The sequence below is a fragment of the Pleurodeles waltl genome, chromosome 4_1, assembly GCF_031143425.1.
Source record: "Pleurodeles waltl isolate 20211129_DDA chromosome 4_1, aPleWal1.hap1.20221129, whole genome shotgun sequence".
Lineage (NCBI taxonomy): Eukaryota > Metazoa > Chordata > Amphibia > Caudata > Salamandridae > Pleurodeles > Pleurodeles waltl.
In genome coordinates, this window is record NC_090442.1 from 76,584,212 (window position 1) to 76,600,937 (window position 16,726).

Genomic DNA, 16,726 nt, shown 5'->3' on the forward strand with positions numbered 1-16,726 from the left:
AAACTGTTAATTTTCAACAAGAGTCATAAGGATGCACATAAAAGTTTGAGCTATTTTGCTTAATTAGTCGTTTTAGTGTGACATACTTTCAAAAAATCCCCAAGAATTGAAAAAAGCGATACAGAAAGAAATTGACAGCTTCTTTAATGTATTAATGGGGCACCCGGATTTGAACCAGGGACCTCTTGATCTGCAGTCAAATGCTCTACCACTGAGCTATACCCCCTTGTTGTACTATCTGGAAGTGGATGGACTAGAAACTGCTGCTGTGGATCTCATCAGAACGGCTTCCTCTTTTATAGGCTCTCTATACCACCTGCTGATTTATTAGTCACAGGGTCTGGGACACAGCCTGACTCATGCCCCTGGCTACAAGCTGATGGACACACTCAACACACCTGATGCTTCACTATTCACACCAAAATACATAGCATGACAGCAGGTCCTAGGCCAAGGGTGCCAATTTACTCTCAGGCTTACTCTTGCTTCACTAGTCACAGGGACTGCTATGGAGACCGGCTGCTGGTCCCTTCACACAACCCTCTTACGGACGCAGATAAAACCTAAAACTCTTTTTAATTAGTGGTTTTTCTGTGACATACTTTCAAGAAATCTCCAGAAATTGAAATAAGTAACAGATAATTTTTTTTTTGTTCCTTAAAAGGAGAAGTGGGAAGCAGGACTTGAACTGGGGACCTCTTAATCTGCAGTCACATACTTTACTGCTGAGCTATACACACCCTCTTTTCCTGAAATATGCCTTCACACACACCTTATTACTGCGAGCAGCAGGCTGTAGAGTGCAGACGTCACATATAATACCATGGACTCTGACTAGCACTGAGTTATACCTACTCTGGGATTCCAGCTGTGGGACTAGCTTACTCTCTTGTCTACTCACCATGCTGGAAGTGAGAGTGAGTCTTACTCTCTTCTGCAATCACTCTGTGCCCTAAATTTCAGTCTTAGTCTCTCGTCTGCTCACTCTCTGCAGTAAGTGTGCAAAGCTGTCAGTGACTCAGCCAGTCTAAGCCTCCTAGCTCATTTAAAAATCCACTGCCTCAGACATTGACAGAACACAACTCTAGTGAGGAAAGACTTCTTTTTAACAGTGCTTTGGTTAGCAGTACCATACAACTCTCACACAGTCACTATCTCTTCTAATCGATGCAAGTTCACATCGATGTCTTTTAAAATGCAATTTCTGTGTCCCTCACGTGGTAATGTCTTTAACAATGCTATATCTTTGTTTTATGGTAAAACAATTTGATATGGTATACATATTGGACCAGTCTTACTGTACATTCTAGTAACGGTAAGCTGGCGTGATACTAGTGAAACACACTGGAAACAGTACACAGGCCAGTCACAGTGTACCAGCATTTGGGTCCAGTTTTGTCTAGCCGACGTTACCTTACATACTAATTACAGTAAATAGGTGTGCTACTGGAGAAAGACACAAGTAACAGCATGCAGGCATTTGTTTCTTACACATATTACTATCAGTAAGCACACATGCTACTGTCCAAACTCAGTTCTAAAACTGCAGAGACTTCTGTTACAGTATAAGGACATTTGTGAAAGCATTACGGGCATACAGTGTCCACACACTCACATCTTTGCTGCTGTACAGGCACACAGTGTTTCTTAAAGCACAACAAATCAGCTGTGCTGTGGTAAATACAGTGGAATTTAGAAACTCGTGATTTGTTTACCTATGTATTTTTTCTTGGCACCTGCAATTTCTGCTATATGCTCAATTATTAGAAGCAATGCTTGTTAATAAATCCATGCCGTAAAACATTATCTGTGTGCTGCACACTACAGAATGTAGAAAGATGTATTAAAGTACACAGTATCATGCTGTGTACACAAATTTCAATTTGTCCCTGTGTGCCAATGTACGAACTCTTGTTTTACTCGAATTGATCCATGGTGCAATTACTGGGCGTGAGTGTGAAAACTGTTAATTTTCGCACAACAGTCTTATGGATGCACATAAAACTTTGAGCTATTTTGTTTAAATAGTCGTTTTAGTGTGAAATACTTTCAATAAATCCCCAAGAATTGTAGAAAGTGATATAGAAAGAAATTGAAAGCTTCTTTCATGTGTGAAGGGGGCACCCAGATTGATCCATGGTGCAGTTACTGGGTGTGAGTGTGAAAACTGTTAATTTTCAACAAGAGTCATAAGGATGCACATAAAACTTTGAGCTATTTTGCTTAATTAGTCGTTTTAGTGTGACATACTTTCAAAAAATCCCCAAGAATTGAAAAAAGCGATACAGAAAGAAATTGACTGCTTCTTTAAAGTATTAAGGGGGCACCCGGATTTGAACCAGGGACCTCTTGATCTGCAGTCAAATGCTCTACCACTGAGCTATACCCCCTTGTTGTACTATCTGGAAGTGGATGGACTAGAAACTGCTGCTGTGGATCTCATCAGAACGGCTTCCTCTTTTATAGGCTCTCTATACCACCTGCTGATTTATTAGTCACAGGGTCTGGGACACAGCCTGACTCATGCCCCTGGCTACAAGCTGATGGACACACTCAACACACCTGATGCTTCACTATTCACACCAAAATACATAGCATGACAGCAGGTCCTAGGCCAAGGGTGCCAATTCACTCTCAAGCTTACTCTTGCTTCACTAGTCACAGGGACTGCTATGGAGACCGGCTGCTGGTCCTTTCACACAACCCTCTTACGGACGCAGATAAAACCTAAAACTCTTTTTAATTAGTGGTTTTTCTGTGACATACTTTCAAGAAATCTCCAGAAATTGAAATAAATAACAGATAATTTTTTTTTTGTTCCTTAAAAGGAGAAGTGGGAAGCAAGACTTGAACTGGGGACCTCTTGATCTGCAGTCACATACTTTACTGCTGAGCTATACACATCCTCTTTTCCTGAAATATGCCTTCACACACACCTTATTACTGCGAGCAGCAGGCTGTAGAGTGCAGACGTCACCTATAATACCATGGACTCTGACTAGCACTGAGTTATACCTACTCTGGGATTCCAGCTGTGGGACTAGCTTACTCTCTTGTCTACTCACCATGCTGGAAGTGAGAGTGAGTCTTACTCTCTTCTGCAATCACTCTGTGCCCTAAATTTCAGTCTTAGTCTCTCGTCTGCTCACTCTCTGCAGTAAGTGTGCAAAGCTGTCAGTGACTCAGCCAGTCTAAGCCTCCTAGCTCATTTAAAAATCCACTGCCTCAGACATTGACAGAACACAACTCTAGTGAGGAAAGACTTCTTTTTAACAGTGCTTTGGTTAGCAGTACCATACAACTCTCACACAGTCACTATCTCTTCTAATCGATGCAAGTTCACATAGATGTCTTTTAAAATGCAATTTCTGTGTCCCTCACGTGGTAATGTCTTTAACAATGCTATATCTTTGTTTTATGGTAAAACAATTTGATATGGTATACATATTGGACCAGTCTTACTGTACATTCTAGTAACGGTAAGCTGGCGTGATAACAGTGAAACACACTGGAAACAGTACACAGGCCAGTCACAGTGTACCAGCATTTGGGTCCAGTTTTGTCTAGCCGACGTTACCTTACATACTAATTACAGTAAATAGGTGTGCTACTGGAGAAAGACACAAGTAACAGCATGCAGGCATTTGTTTCTTACACATATTACTATCAGTAAGCACACATGCTACTGTCCAAACTCAGTTCTAAAACTGCAGAGACTTCTGTTACAGTATAAGGACATTTGTGAAAGCATTACGGGCATACAGTGTCCACACACTCACATCTTTGCTGCTGTACAGGCACACAGTGTTTCTTAAAGCACAACAAATCAGCTGTGCTGTGGTAAATACAGTGGAATTTAGAAACTCGTGATTTGTTTACCTATGTATTTTTTCTTGGCACCTGCAATTTCTGCTATATGCTCAATTATTAGAAGCAATGCTTGTTAATAAATCCATGCCGTAAAACATTATCTGTGTGCTGCACACTACAGAATGTAGAAAGATGTATTAAAGTACACAGTATCATGCTGTGTACACAAATTTCAATTTGTCCCTGTGTGCCAATGTACGAACTCTTGTTTTACTCGAATTGATCCATGGTGCAGTTACTGGGCGTGAGTGTGAAAACTGTTAATTTTCGCACAACAGTCTTAAGGATGCACATAAAACTTTGAGCTATTTTGTTTAAATCGTCGTTTTAGTGTGAAATACTTTCAATAAATCCCCAAGAATTGTAGAAAGTGATATAGAAAGAAATTGAAAGCTTCTTTCATGTGTGAAGGGGGCACCCAGATTGATCCATGGTGCAGTTACTGGGTGTGAGTGTGAAAACTGTTAATTTTCAAAAAGAGTCATAAGGATGCACATAAAACTTTGAGCTATTTTGCTTAATTAGTCGTTTTAGTGTGACATACTTTCAAAAAATCCCCAAGAATTGAAAAAAGCGATACAGAAAGAAATTGACAGCTTCTTTAAAGTATTAAGGGGGCACCCGGATTTGAACCAGAGACCTCTTGATCTGCAGTCAAATGCTCTACCACTGAGCATACCCCCTTGTTGTACTATCTAGAAGTGGATGGACTAGAAACTGCTGCTGTGGATCTCATCAGAACGGCTTCCTCTTTTATAGGCTCTCTATACCACCTGCTGATTTATTAGTCACAGGGTCTGGGACACAGCCTGACTCATGCCCCTCGCTACAAGCTGATGGACACACTCAACACACCTGATGCTTCACTATTCACACCAAAATACATAGCATGACAGCAGGTCCTAGGCCAAGGGTGCCAATTCACTCTCAAGCTTACTCTTGCTTCACTAGTCACAGGGACTGCTATGGAGACCGGCTGCTGGTCCTTTCACACAACCCTCTTACGGACGCATATAAAACCTAAAACTCTTTTTAATTAGTGGTTTTTCTGTGACATACTTTCAAGAAATCTCCAGAAATTGAAATAAGTAACAGAGAATTTTTTTTTTGTTCCTTAAAAGGAGAAGTGGGAAGCAGGACTTGAGCTGGGGACCTCTTGATCTGCAGTCACATACTTTACTGCTGAGCTATACACATCCTCTTTTCCTGAAATATGCCTTCACACACACCTTATTACTGCGAGCAGCAGGCTGTAGAGTGCAGACGTCACATGTAATACCATGGACTCTGACTAGCACTGAGTTATACCTACTCTGGGATTCCAGCTGTGGGACTAGCTTACTCTCTTGTCTACTCACCATGCTGGAAGTGAGAGTGAGTCTTACTCTCTTCTGCAATCACTCTGTGCCCTAAATTTCAGTCTTAGTCTCTCGTCTGCTCACTCTCTGCTGTAAGTGTGCAAAGCTGTCAGTGACTCAGCCAGTCTAAGCCTCCTAGCTCATTTAAAAATCCACTGCCTCAGACTTTGACAGAACACAACTCTAGTGAGGAAAGACTTCTTTTTAACAGTGCTTTGGTTAGCAGTATCATACAACTCTCACACAGTCACTATCTCTTCTAATCGATGCAAGTTCACATAGATGTCTTTTAAAATGCAATTTCTGTGTCCCTCATGTGGTAATGTCTTTAACGATGCTATATCTTTGTTTTATGGTAAAACAATTTGATATGGTATACATATTGGACCAGTCTTACTGTACATTCTAGTAACGGTAAGCTGGCGTGATACTAGTGAAACACACTGGAAACAGTACACAGGCCAGTCACAGTGTACCAGCATTTGGGTCCAGTTTTGTCTAGCCGACGTTACCTTACATACTAATTACAGTAAATAGGTGTGCTACTGGAGAAAGACACAAGTAACAGCATGCAGGCATTTGTTTCTTACACATATTACTATCAGTAAGCACACATGCTACTGTCCAAACTCAGTTCTAAAACTGCAGAGACTTCTGTTACAGTATAAGGACATTTGTGAAAGCATTACGGGCATACAGTGTCCACACACTCACATCTTTGCTGCTGTACAGGCACACAGTGTTTCTTAAAGCACAACAAATCAGCTGTGCTGTGGTAAATACAGTGGAATTTAGAAACTCGTGATTTGTTTACCTATGTATTTTTTCTTTGCACCTGCAATTTCTGCTATATGCTCAATTATTAGAAGCAATGCTTGTTAATAAATCCATGCCGTAAAACATTATCTGTGTGCTGCACACTACAGAATGTAGAAAGATGTATTAAAGTACACAGTATCATGCTGTGTACACAAATTTCAATTTGTCCCTGTGTGCCAATGTACGAACTCTTGTTTTACTCGAATTGATCCATGGTGCAGTTACTGGGCGTGAGTGTGAAAACTGTTAATTTTCGCACAACAGTCTTAAGGATGCACATAAAACTTTGAGCTATTTTGTTTAAATCGTCGTTTTAGTGTGAAATACTTTCAATAAATCCCCAAGAATTGTAGAAAGTGATATAGAAAGAAATTGAAAGCTTCTTTCATGTGTGAAGGGGCCACCCAGATTGATCCATGGTGCAGTTACTGGGTGTGAGTGTGAAAACTGTTAATTTTCAACAAGAGTCATAAGGATGCACATAAAACTTTGAGCTATTTTGCTTAATTAGTCGTTTTAGTGTGACATACTTTCAAAAAATCCCCAAGAATTGAAAAAAGCGATACAGAAAGAAATTGACAGCTTCTTTAATGTATTAAGGGGGCACCCGGATTTGAACCAGGGACCTCTTGATCTGCAGTCAAATGCTCTACCACTGAGCTATACCCCCTTGTTGTACTATCTGGAAGTGGATGGACTAGAAACTGCTGCTGTGGATCTCATCAGAACGGCTTCCTCTTTTATAGGCTCTCTATACCACCTGCTGATTTATTAGTCACAGGGTCTGGGACACAGCCTGACTCATGCCCCTGGCTACAAGCTGATGGACACACTCAACACACCTGATGCTTCACTATTCACACCAAAATACATAGCATGACAGCAGGTCCTAGGCCAAGGGAGCCAATTTACTCTCAGGCTTACTCTTGCTTCACTAGTCACAGGGACTGCTATGGAGACCGGCTGCTGGTCCCTTCACACAACCCTCTTACGGACGCAGATAAAACCTAAAACTCTTTTTAATTAGTGGTTTTTCTGTGACATACTTTCAAGAAATCTCCAGAAATTGAAATAAGTAACAGATAATTTTTTTTTTGTTCCTTAAAAGGAGAAGTGGGAAGCAAGACTTGAACTGGGGACCTCTTAATCTGCAGTCACATACTTTACTGCTGAGCTATACACACCCTCTTTTCCTGAAATATGCCTTCACACACACCTTATTACTGCGAGCAGCAGGCTGCAGAGTGCAGACGTCACATATAATACCATGGACTCTGACTAGCACTGAGTTATACCTACTCTGGGATTCCAGCTGTGGGACTAGCTTACTCTCTTGTCTACTCACCATGCTGGAAGTGAGAGTGAGTCTTACTCTCTTCTGCAATCACTCTGTGCCCTAAATTTCAGTCTTAGTCTCTCGTCTGCTCACTCTCTGCAGTAAGTGTGCAAAGCTGTCAGTGACTCAGCCAGTCTAAGCCTCCTAGCTCATTTAAAAATCCACTGCCTCAGACATTGACAGAACACAACTCTAGTGAGGAAAGACTTCTTTTTAACAGTGCTTTGGTTAGCAGTACCATACAACTCTCACACAGTCACTATCTCTTCTAATCGATGCAAGTTCACATAGATGTCTTTTAAAATGCAATTTCTGTGTCCCTCACGTGGTAATGTCTTTAACAATGCTATATCTTTGTTTTATGGTAAAACAATTTGATATGGTATACATATTGGACCAGTCTTACTGTACATTCTAGTAACGGTAAGCTGGCGTGATACTAGTGAAACACACTGGAAACAGTACACAGGCCAGTCACAGTGTACCAGCATTTGGGTCCAGTTTTGTCTAGCCGACGTTACCTTACATACTAATTACAGTAAATAGGTGTGCTACTGGAGAAAGACACAAGTAACAGCATGCAGGCATTTGTTTCTTACACATATTACTATCAGTAAGCACACATGCTACTGTCCAAACTCAGTTCTAAAACTGCAGAGACTTCTGTTACAGTATAAGGACATTTGTGAAAGCATTACGGGCATACAGTGTCCACACACTCACATCTTTGCTGCTGTACAGGCACACAGTGTTTCTTAAAGCACAACAAATCAGCTGTGCTGTGGTAAATACAGTGGAATTTAGAAACTCGTGATTTGTTTACCTATGTATTTTTTCTTTGCACCTGCAATTTCTGCTATATGCTCAATTATTAGAAGCAATGCTTGTTAATAAATCCATGCCGTAAAACATTATCTGTGTGCTGCACACTACAGAATGTAGAAAGATGTATTAAAGTACACAGTATCATGCTGTGTACACAAATTTCAATTTGTCCCTGTGTGCCAATGTACGAACTCTTGTTTTACTCGAATTGATCCATGGTGCAGTTACTGGGCGTGAGTGTGAAAACTGTTAATTTTCGCACAACAGTCTTAAGGATGCACATAAAACTTTGAGCTATTTTGTTTAAATCGTCGTTTTAGTGTGAAATACTTTCAATAAATCCCCAAGAATTGTAGAAAGTGATATAGAAAGAAATTGAAAGCTTCTTTCATGTGTGAAGGGGGCACCCAGATTGATCCATGGTGCAGTTACTGGGTGTGAGTGTGAAAACTGTTAATTTTCAAAAAGAGTCATAAGGATGCACATAAAACTTTGAGCTATTTTGCTTAATAAGTCGTTTTAGTGTGACATACTTTCAAAAAATCCCCAAGAATTGAAAAAAGCGATACAGAAAGAAATTGACAGCTTCTTTAAAGTATTAAGGGGGCACCCGGATTTGAACCAGAGACCTCTTGATCTGCAGTCAAATGCTCTACCACTGAGCTATACCCCCTTGTTGTACTATCTGGAAGTGGATGGACTAGAAACTGCTGCTGTGGATCTCATCAGAACGGCTTCCTCTTTTATAGGCTCTCTATACCACCTGCTGATTTATTAGTCACAGGGTCTGGGACACAGCCTGACTCATGCCCCTGGCTACAAGCTGCTGGACACACTCAACACACCTGATGCTTCACTATTCACACCAAAATACATAGCATGACAGCAGGTCCTAGGCCAAGGGTGCCAATTCACTCTCAAGCTTACTCTTGCTTCACTAGTCACAGGGACTGCTATGGAGACCGGCTGCTGGTCCTTTCACACAACCCTCTTACGGACGCAGATAAAACCTAAAACTCTTTTTAATTAGTGGTTTTTCTGTGACATACTTTCAAGAAATCTCCAGAAATTGAAATAAGTAACAGAGAATTTTTTTTTTGTTCCTTAAAAGGAGAAGTGGGAAGCAAGACTTGAACTGGGGACCTCTTGATCTGCAGTCATATACTTTACTGCTGAGCTATACACATCCTCTTTTCCTGAAATATGCCTTCACACACACCTTATTACTGCGAGCAGCAGGCTGTAGAGTGCAGACGTCACATATAATACCATGGACTCTGACTAGCACTGAGTTATACCTACTCTGGGATTCCAGCTGTGGGACTAGCTTACTCTCTTGTCTACTCACCATGCTGGAAGTGAGAGTGAGTCTTACTCTCTTCTGCAATCACTCTGTGCCCTAAATTTCAGTCTTAGTCTCTCATCTGCTCACTCTCTGCAGTAAGTGTGCAAAGCTGTCAGTGACTCAGCCAGTCTAAGCCTCCTAGCTCATTTAAAAATCCACTGCCTCAGACATTGACAGAACACAACTCTAGTGAGGAAAGACTTCTTTTTAACAGTGCTTTGGTTAGCAGTACCATACAACTCTCACACAGTCACTATCTCTTCTAATCGATGCAAGTTCACATAGATGTCTTTTAAAATGCAATTTCTGTGTCCCTCACGTGGTAATGTCTTTAACGATGCTATATCTTTGTTTTATGGTAAAACAATTTGATATGGTATACATATTGGACCAGTCTTACTGTACATTCTAGTAACGGTAAGCTGGCGTGATACTAGTGAAACACACTGGAAACAGTACACAGGCCAGTCACAGTGTACCAGCATTTGGGTCCAGTTTTGTCTAGCCGACGTTACCTTACATACTAATTACAGTAAATAGGTGTGCTACTGGAGAAAGACACAAGTAACAGCATGCAGGCATTTGTTTCTTACACATATTACTATCAGTAAGCACACATGCTACTGTCCAAACTCAGTTCTAAAACTGCAGAGACTTCTGTTACAGTATAAGGACATTTGTGAAAGCATTACGGGCATACAGTGTCCACACACTCACATCTTTGCTGCTGTACAGGCACACAGTGTTTCTTAAAGCACAACAAATCAGCTGTGCTGTGGTAAATACAGTGGAATTTAGAAACTCGTGATTTGTTTACCTATGTATTTTTTCTTTGCACCTGCAATTTCTGCTATATGCTCAATTATTAGAAGCAATGCTTGTTAATAAATCCATGCCGTAAAACATTATCTGTGTGCTGCACACTACAGAATGTAGAAAGATGTATTAAAGTACACAGTATCATGCTGTGTACACAAATTTCAATTTGTCCCTGTGTGCCAATGTACGAACTCTTGTTTTACTCGAATTGATCCATGGTGCAGTTACTGGGCGTGAGTGTGAAAACTGTTAATTTTCGCACAACAGTCTTAAGGATGCACATACAACTTTGAGCTATTTTGTTTAAATAGTCGTTTTAGTGTGAAATACTTTCAATAAATCCCCAAGAATTGTAGAAAGTGATATAGAAAGAAATTGAAAGCTTCTTTCATGTGTGAAGGGGCCACCCAGATTGATCCATGGTGCAGTTACTGGGTGTGAGTGTGAAAACTGTTAATTTTCAACAAGAGTCATAAGGATGCACATAAAAGTTTGAGCTATTTTGCTTAATTAGTCGTTTTAGTGTGACATACTTTCAAAAAATCCCCAAGAATTGAAAAAAGCGATACAGAAAGAAATTGACAGCTTCTTTAATGTATTAATGGGGCACCCGGATTTGAACCAGGGACCTCTTGATCTGCAGTCAAATGCTCTACCACTGAGCTATACCCCCTTGTTGTACTATCTGGAAGTGGATGGACTAGAAACTGCTGCTGTGGATCTCATCAGAACGGCTTCCTCTTTTATAGGCTCTCTATACCACCTGCTGATTTATTAGTCACAGGGTCTGGGACACAGCCTGACTCATGCCCCTGGCTACAAGCTGATGGACACACTCAACACACCTGATGCTTCACTATTCACACCAAAATACATAGCATGACAGCAGGTCCTAGGCCAAGGGTGCCAATTTACTCTCAGGCTTACTCTTGCTTCACTAGTCACAGGGACTGCTATGGAGACCGGCTGCTGGTCCCTTCACACAACCCTCTTACGGACGCAGATAAAACCTAAAACTCTTTTTAATTAGTGGTTTTTCTGTGACATACTTTCAAGAAATCTCCAGAAATTGAAATAAGTAACAGATAATTTTTTTTTTGTTCCTTAAAAGGAGAAGTGGGAAGCAGGACTTGAACTGGGGACCTCTTAATCTGCAGTCACATACTTTACTGCTGAGCTATACACACCCTCTTTTCCTGAAATATGCCTTCACACACACCTTATTACTGCGAGCAGCAGGCTGTAGAGTGCAGACGTCACATATAATACCATGGACTCTGACTAGCACTGAGTTATACCTACTCTGGGATTCCAGCTGTGGGACTAGCTTACTCTCTTGTCTACTCACCATGCTGGAAGTGAGAGTGAGTCTTACTCTCTTCTGCAATCACTCTGTGCCCTAAATTTCAGTCTTAGTCTCTCGTCTGCTCACTCTCTGCAGTAAGTGTGCAAAGCTGTCAGTGACTCAGCCAGTCTAAGCCTCCTAGCTCATTTAAAAATCCACTGCCTCAGACATTGACAGAACACAACTCTAGTGAGGAAAGACTTCTTTTTAACAGTGCTTTGGTTAGCAGTACCATACAACTCTCACACAGTCACTATCTCTTCTAATCGATGCAAGTTCACATCGATGTCTTTTAAAATGCAATTTCTGTGTCCCTCACGTGGTAATGTCTTTAACAATGCTATATCTTTGTTTTATGGTAAAACAATTTGATATGGTATACATATTGGACCAGTCTTACTGTACATTCTAGTAACGGTAAGCTGGCGTGATACTAGTGAAACACACTGGAAACAGTACACAGGCCAGTCACAGTGTACCAGCATTTGGGTCCAGTTTTGTCTAGCCGACGTTACCTTACATACTAATTACAGTAAATAGGTGTGCTACTGGAGAAAGACACAAGTAACAGCATGCAGGCATTTGTTTCTTACACATATTACTATCAGTAAGCACACATGCTACTGTCCAAACTCAGTTCTAAAACTGCAGAGACTTCTGTTACAGTATAAGGACATTTGTGAAAGCATTACGGGCATACAGTGTCCACACACTCACATCTTTGCTGCTGTACAGGCACACAGTGTTTCTTAAAGCACAACAAATCAGCTGTGCTGTGGTAAATACAGTGGAATTTAGAAACTCGTGATTTGTTTACCTATGTATTTTTTCTTGGCACCTGCAATTTCTGCTATATGCTCAATTATTAGAAGCAATGCTTGTTAATAAATCCATGCCGTAAAACATTATCTGTGTGCTGCACACTACAGAATGTAGAAAGATGTATTAAAGTACACAGTATCATGCTGTGTACACAAATTTCAATTTGTCCCTGTGTGCCAATGTACGAACTCTTGTTTTACTCGAATTGATCCATGGTGCAATTACTGGGCGTGAGTGTGAAAACTGTTAATTTTCGCACAACAGTCTTATGGATGCACATAAAACTTTGAGCTATTTTGTTTAAATAGTCGTTTTAGTGTGAAATACTTTCAATAAATCCCCAAGAATTGTAGAAAGTGATATAGAAAGAAATTGAAAGCTTCTTTCATGTGTGAAGGGGGCACCCAGATTGATCCATGGTGCAGTTACTGGGTGTGAGTGTGAAAACTGTTAATTTTCAACAAGAGTCATAAGGATGCACATAAAACTTTGAGCTATTTTGCTTAATTAGTCGTTTTAGTGTGACATACTTTCAAAAAATCCCCAAGAATTGAAAAAAGCGATACAGAAAGAAATTGACTGCTTCTTTAAAGTATTAAGGGGGCACCCGGATTTGAACCAGGGACCTCTTGATCTGCAGTCAAATGCTCTACCACTGAGCTATACCCCCTTGTTGTACTATCTGGAAGTGGATGGACTAGAAACTGCTGCTGTGGATCTCATCAGAACGGCTTCCTCTTTTATAGGCTCTCTATACCACCTGCTGATTTATTAGTCACAGGGTCTGGGACACAGCCTGACTCATGCCCCTGGCTACAAGCTGATGGACACACTCAACACACCTGATGCTTCACTATTCACACCAAAATACATAGCATGACAGCAGGTCCTAGGCCAAGGGTGCCAATTCACTCTCAAGCTTACTCTTGCTTCACTAGTCACAGGGACTGCTATGGAGACCGGCTGCTGGTCCTTTCACACAACCCTCTTACGGACGCAGATAAAACCTAAAACTCTTTTTAATTAGTGGTTTTTCTGTGACATACTTTCAAGAAATCTCCAGAAATTGAAATAAATAACAGATAATTTTTTTTTTGTTCCTTAAAAGGAGAAGTGGGAAGCAAGACTTGAACTGGGGACCTCTTGATCTGCAGTCACATACTTTACTGCTGAGCTATACACATCCTCTTTTCCTGAAATATGCCTTCACACACACCTTATTACTGCGAGCAGCAGGCTGTAGAGTGCAGACGTCACCTATAATACCATGGACTCTGACTAGCACTGAGCTATACCTACTCTGGGATTCCAGCTGTGGGACTAGCTTACTCTCTTGTCTACTCACCATGCTGGAAGTGAGAGTGAGTCTTACTCTCTTCTGCAATCACTCTGTGCCCTAAATTTCAGTCTTAGTCTCTCGTCTGCTCACTCTCTGCAGTAAGTGTGCAAAGCTGTCAGTGACTCAGCCAGTCTAAGCCTCCTAGCTCATTTAAAAATCCACTGCCTCAGACATTGACAGAACACAACTCTAGTGAGGAAAGACTTCTTTTTAACAGTGCTTTGGTTAGCAGTACCATACAACTCTCACACAGTCACTATCTCTTCTAATCGATGCAAGTTCACATAGATGTCTTTTAAAATGCAATTTCTGTGTCCCTCACGTGGTAATGTCTTTAACAATGCTATATCTTTGTTTTATGGTAAAACAATTTGATATGGTATACATATTGGACCAGTCTTACTGTACATTCTAGTAACGGTAAGCTGGCGTGATAACAGTGAAACACACTGGAAACAGTACACAGGCCAGTCACAGTGTACCAGCATTTGGGTCCAGTTTTGTCTAGCCGACGTTACCTTACATACTAATTACAGTAAATAGGTGTGCTACTGGAGAAAGACACAAGTAACAGCATGCAGGCATTTGTTTCTTACACATATTACTATCAGTAAGCACACATGCTACTGTCCAAACTCAGTTCTAAAACTGCAGAGACTTCTGTTACAGTATAAGGACATTTGTGAAAGCATTACGGGCATACAGTGTCCACACACTCACATCTTTGCTGCTGTACAGGCACACAGTGTTTCTTAAAGCACAACAAATCAGCTGTGCTGTGGTAAATACAGTGGAATTTAGAAACTCGTGATTTGTTTACCTATGTATTTTTTCTTGGCACCTGCAATTTCTGCTATATGCTCAATTATTAGAAGCAATGCTTGTTAATAAATCCATGCCGTAAAACATTATCTGTGTGCTGCACACTACAGAATGTAGAAAGATGTATTAAAGTACACAGTATCATGCTGTGTACACAAATTTCAATTTGTCCCTGTGTGCCAATGTACGAACTCTTGTTTTACTCGAATTGATCCATGGTGCAGTTACTGGGCGTGAGTGTGAAAACTGTTAATTTTCGCACAACAGTCTTAAGGATGCACATAAAACTTTGAGCTATTTTGTTTAAATCGTCGTTTTAGTGTGAAATACTTTCAATAAATCCCCAAGAATTGTAGAAAGTGATATAGAAAGAAATTGAAAGCTTCTTTCATGTGTGAAGGGGGCACCCAGATTGATCCATGGTGCAGTTACTGGGTGTGAGTGTGAAAACTGTTAATTTTCAAAAAGAGTCATAAGGATGCACATAAAACTTTGAGCTATTTTGCTTAATTAGTCGTTTTAGTGTGACATACTTTCAAAAAATCCCCAAGAATTGAAAAAAGCGATACAGAAAGAAATTGACAGCTTCTTTAAAGTATTAAGGGGGCACCCGGATTTGAACCAGAGACCTCTTGATCTGCAGTCAAATGCTCTACCACTGAGCATACCCCCTTGTTGTACTATCTAGAAGTGGATGGACTAGAAACTGCTGCTGTGGATCTCATCAGAACGGCTTCCTCTTTTATAGGCTCTCTATACCACCTGCTGATTTATTAGTCACAGGGTCTGGGACACAGCCTGACTCATGCCCCTCGCTACAAGCTGATGGACACACTCAACACACCTGATGCTTCACTATTCACACCAAAATACATAGCATGACAGCAGGTCCTAGGCCAAGGGTGCCAATTCACTCTCAAGCTCACTCTTGCTTCACTAGTCACAGGGACTGCTATGGAGACCGGCTGCTGGTCCTTTCACACAACCCTCTTACGGACGCATATAAAACCTAAAACTCTTTTTAATTAGTGGTTTTTCTGTGACATACTTTCAAGAAATCTCCAGAAATTGAAATAAGTAACAGAGAATTTTTTTTTTGTTCCTTAAAAGGAGAAGTGGGAAGCAGGACTTGAGCTGGGGACCTCTTGATCTGCAGTCACATACTTTACTGCTGAGCTATACACATCCTCTTTTCCTGAAATATGCCTTCACACACACCTTATTACTGCGAGCAGCAGGCTGTAGAGTGCAGACGTCACATGTAATACCATGGACTCTGACTAGCACTGAGTTATACCTACTCTGGGATTCCAGCTGTGGGACTAGCTTACTCTCTTGTCTACTCACCATGCTGGAAGTGAGAGTGAGTCTTACTCTCTTCTGCAATCACTCTGTGCCCTAAATTTCAGTCTTAGTCTCTCGTCTGCTCACTCTCTGCTGTAAGTGTGCAAAGCTGTCAGTGACTCAGCCAGTCTAAGCCTCCTAGCTCATTTAAAAATCCACTGCCTCAGACTTTGACAGAACACAACTCTAGTGAGGAAAGACTTCTTTTTAACAGTGCTTTGGTTAGCAGTATCATACAACTCTCACACAGTCACTATCTCTTCTAATCGATGCAAGTTCACATAGATGTCTTTTAAAATGCAATTTCTGTGTCCCTCACGTGGTAATGTCTTTAACAATGCTATATCTTTGTTTTATGGTAAAACAATTTGATATGGTATACATATTGGACCAGTCTTACTGTACATTCTAGTAACGGTAAGCTGGCGTGATAACAGTGAAACACACTGGAAACAGTACACAGGCCAGTCACAGTGTACCAGCATTTGGGTCCAGTTTTGTCTAGCCGACGTTACCTTACATACTAATTACAGTAAATAGGTGTGCTACTGGAGAAAGACACAAGTAACAGCATGCAGGCATTTGTTTCTTACACATATTACTATCAGTAAGCACACATGCTACTGTCCAAACTCAGTTCTAAAACTGCAGAGACTTCTGTTACAGTATAAGGACATTTGTG

The 16,726-nt window shown here is 40.8% G+C and overlaps 8 non-coding genes across 8 annotated transcripts; all 8 read right to left on the reverse strand.

The window, feature by feature from the left end:
* Positions 1-154: 154 nt before the first annotated feature.
* TRNAC-GCA (transfer RNA cysteine (anticodon GCA)) lies at positions 155-226 on the reverse strand. Its single transcript has one exon. It is a non-coding gene; the product is annotated as a tRNA-Cys (tRNA).
* Positions 227-2,318: 2,092 nt separating this feature from the next.
* TRNAC-GCA (transfer RNA cysteine (anticodon GCA)) lies at positions 2,319-2,390 on the reverse strand. Its single transcript has one exon. It is a non-coding gene; the product is annotated as a tRNA-Cys (tRNA).
* Positions 2,391-4,480: 2,090 nt separating this feature from the next.
* TRNAC-GCA (transfer RNA cysteine (anticodon GCA)) lies at positions 4,481-4,555 on the reverse strand. The gene has a single exon. It is a non-coding gene; the product is annotated as a tRNA-Cys (tRNA).
* Positions 4,556-6,645: 2,090 nt separating this feature from the next.
* Positions 6,646-6,717, reverse strand: TRNAC-GCA (transfer RNA cysteine (anticodon GCA)). The gene has a single exon. It is a non-coding gene; the product is annotated as a tRNA-Cys (tRNA).
* Positions 6,718-8,809: 2,092 nt separating this feature from the next.
* Positions 8,810-8,881, reverse strand: TRNAC-GCA (transfer RNA cysteine (anticodon GCA)). Its single transcript has one exon. It is a non-coding gene; the product is annotated as a tRNA-Cys (tRNA).
* A 2,092-nt stretch (positions 8,882-10,973) lies between these two features.
* TRNAC-GCA (transfer RNA cysteine (anticodon GCA)) lies at positions 10,974-11,045 on the reverse strand. The gene has a single exon. It is a non-coding gene; the product is annotated as a tRNA-Cys (tRNA).
* Positions 11,046-13,137: 2,092 nt separating this feature from the next.
* Positions 13,138-13,209, reverse strand: TRNAC-GCA (transfer RNA cysteine (anticodon GCA)). Its single transcript has one exon. It is a non-coding gene; the product is annotated as a tRNA-Cys (tRNA).
* A 2,090-nt stretch (positions 13,210-15,299) lies between these two features.
* TRNAC-GCA (transfer RNA cysteine (anticodon GCA)) lies at positions 15,300-15,374 on the reverse strand. The gene has a single exon. It is a non-coding gene; the product is annotated as a tRNA-Cys (tRNA).
* Between the last annotated feature and the right edge of the window lie 1,352 nt (positions 15,375-16,726).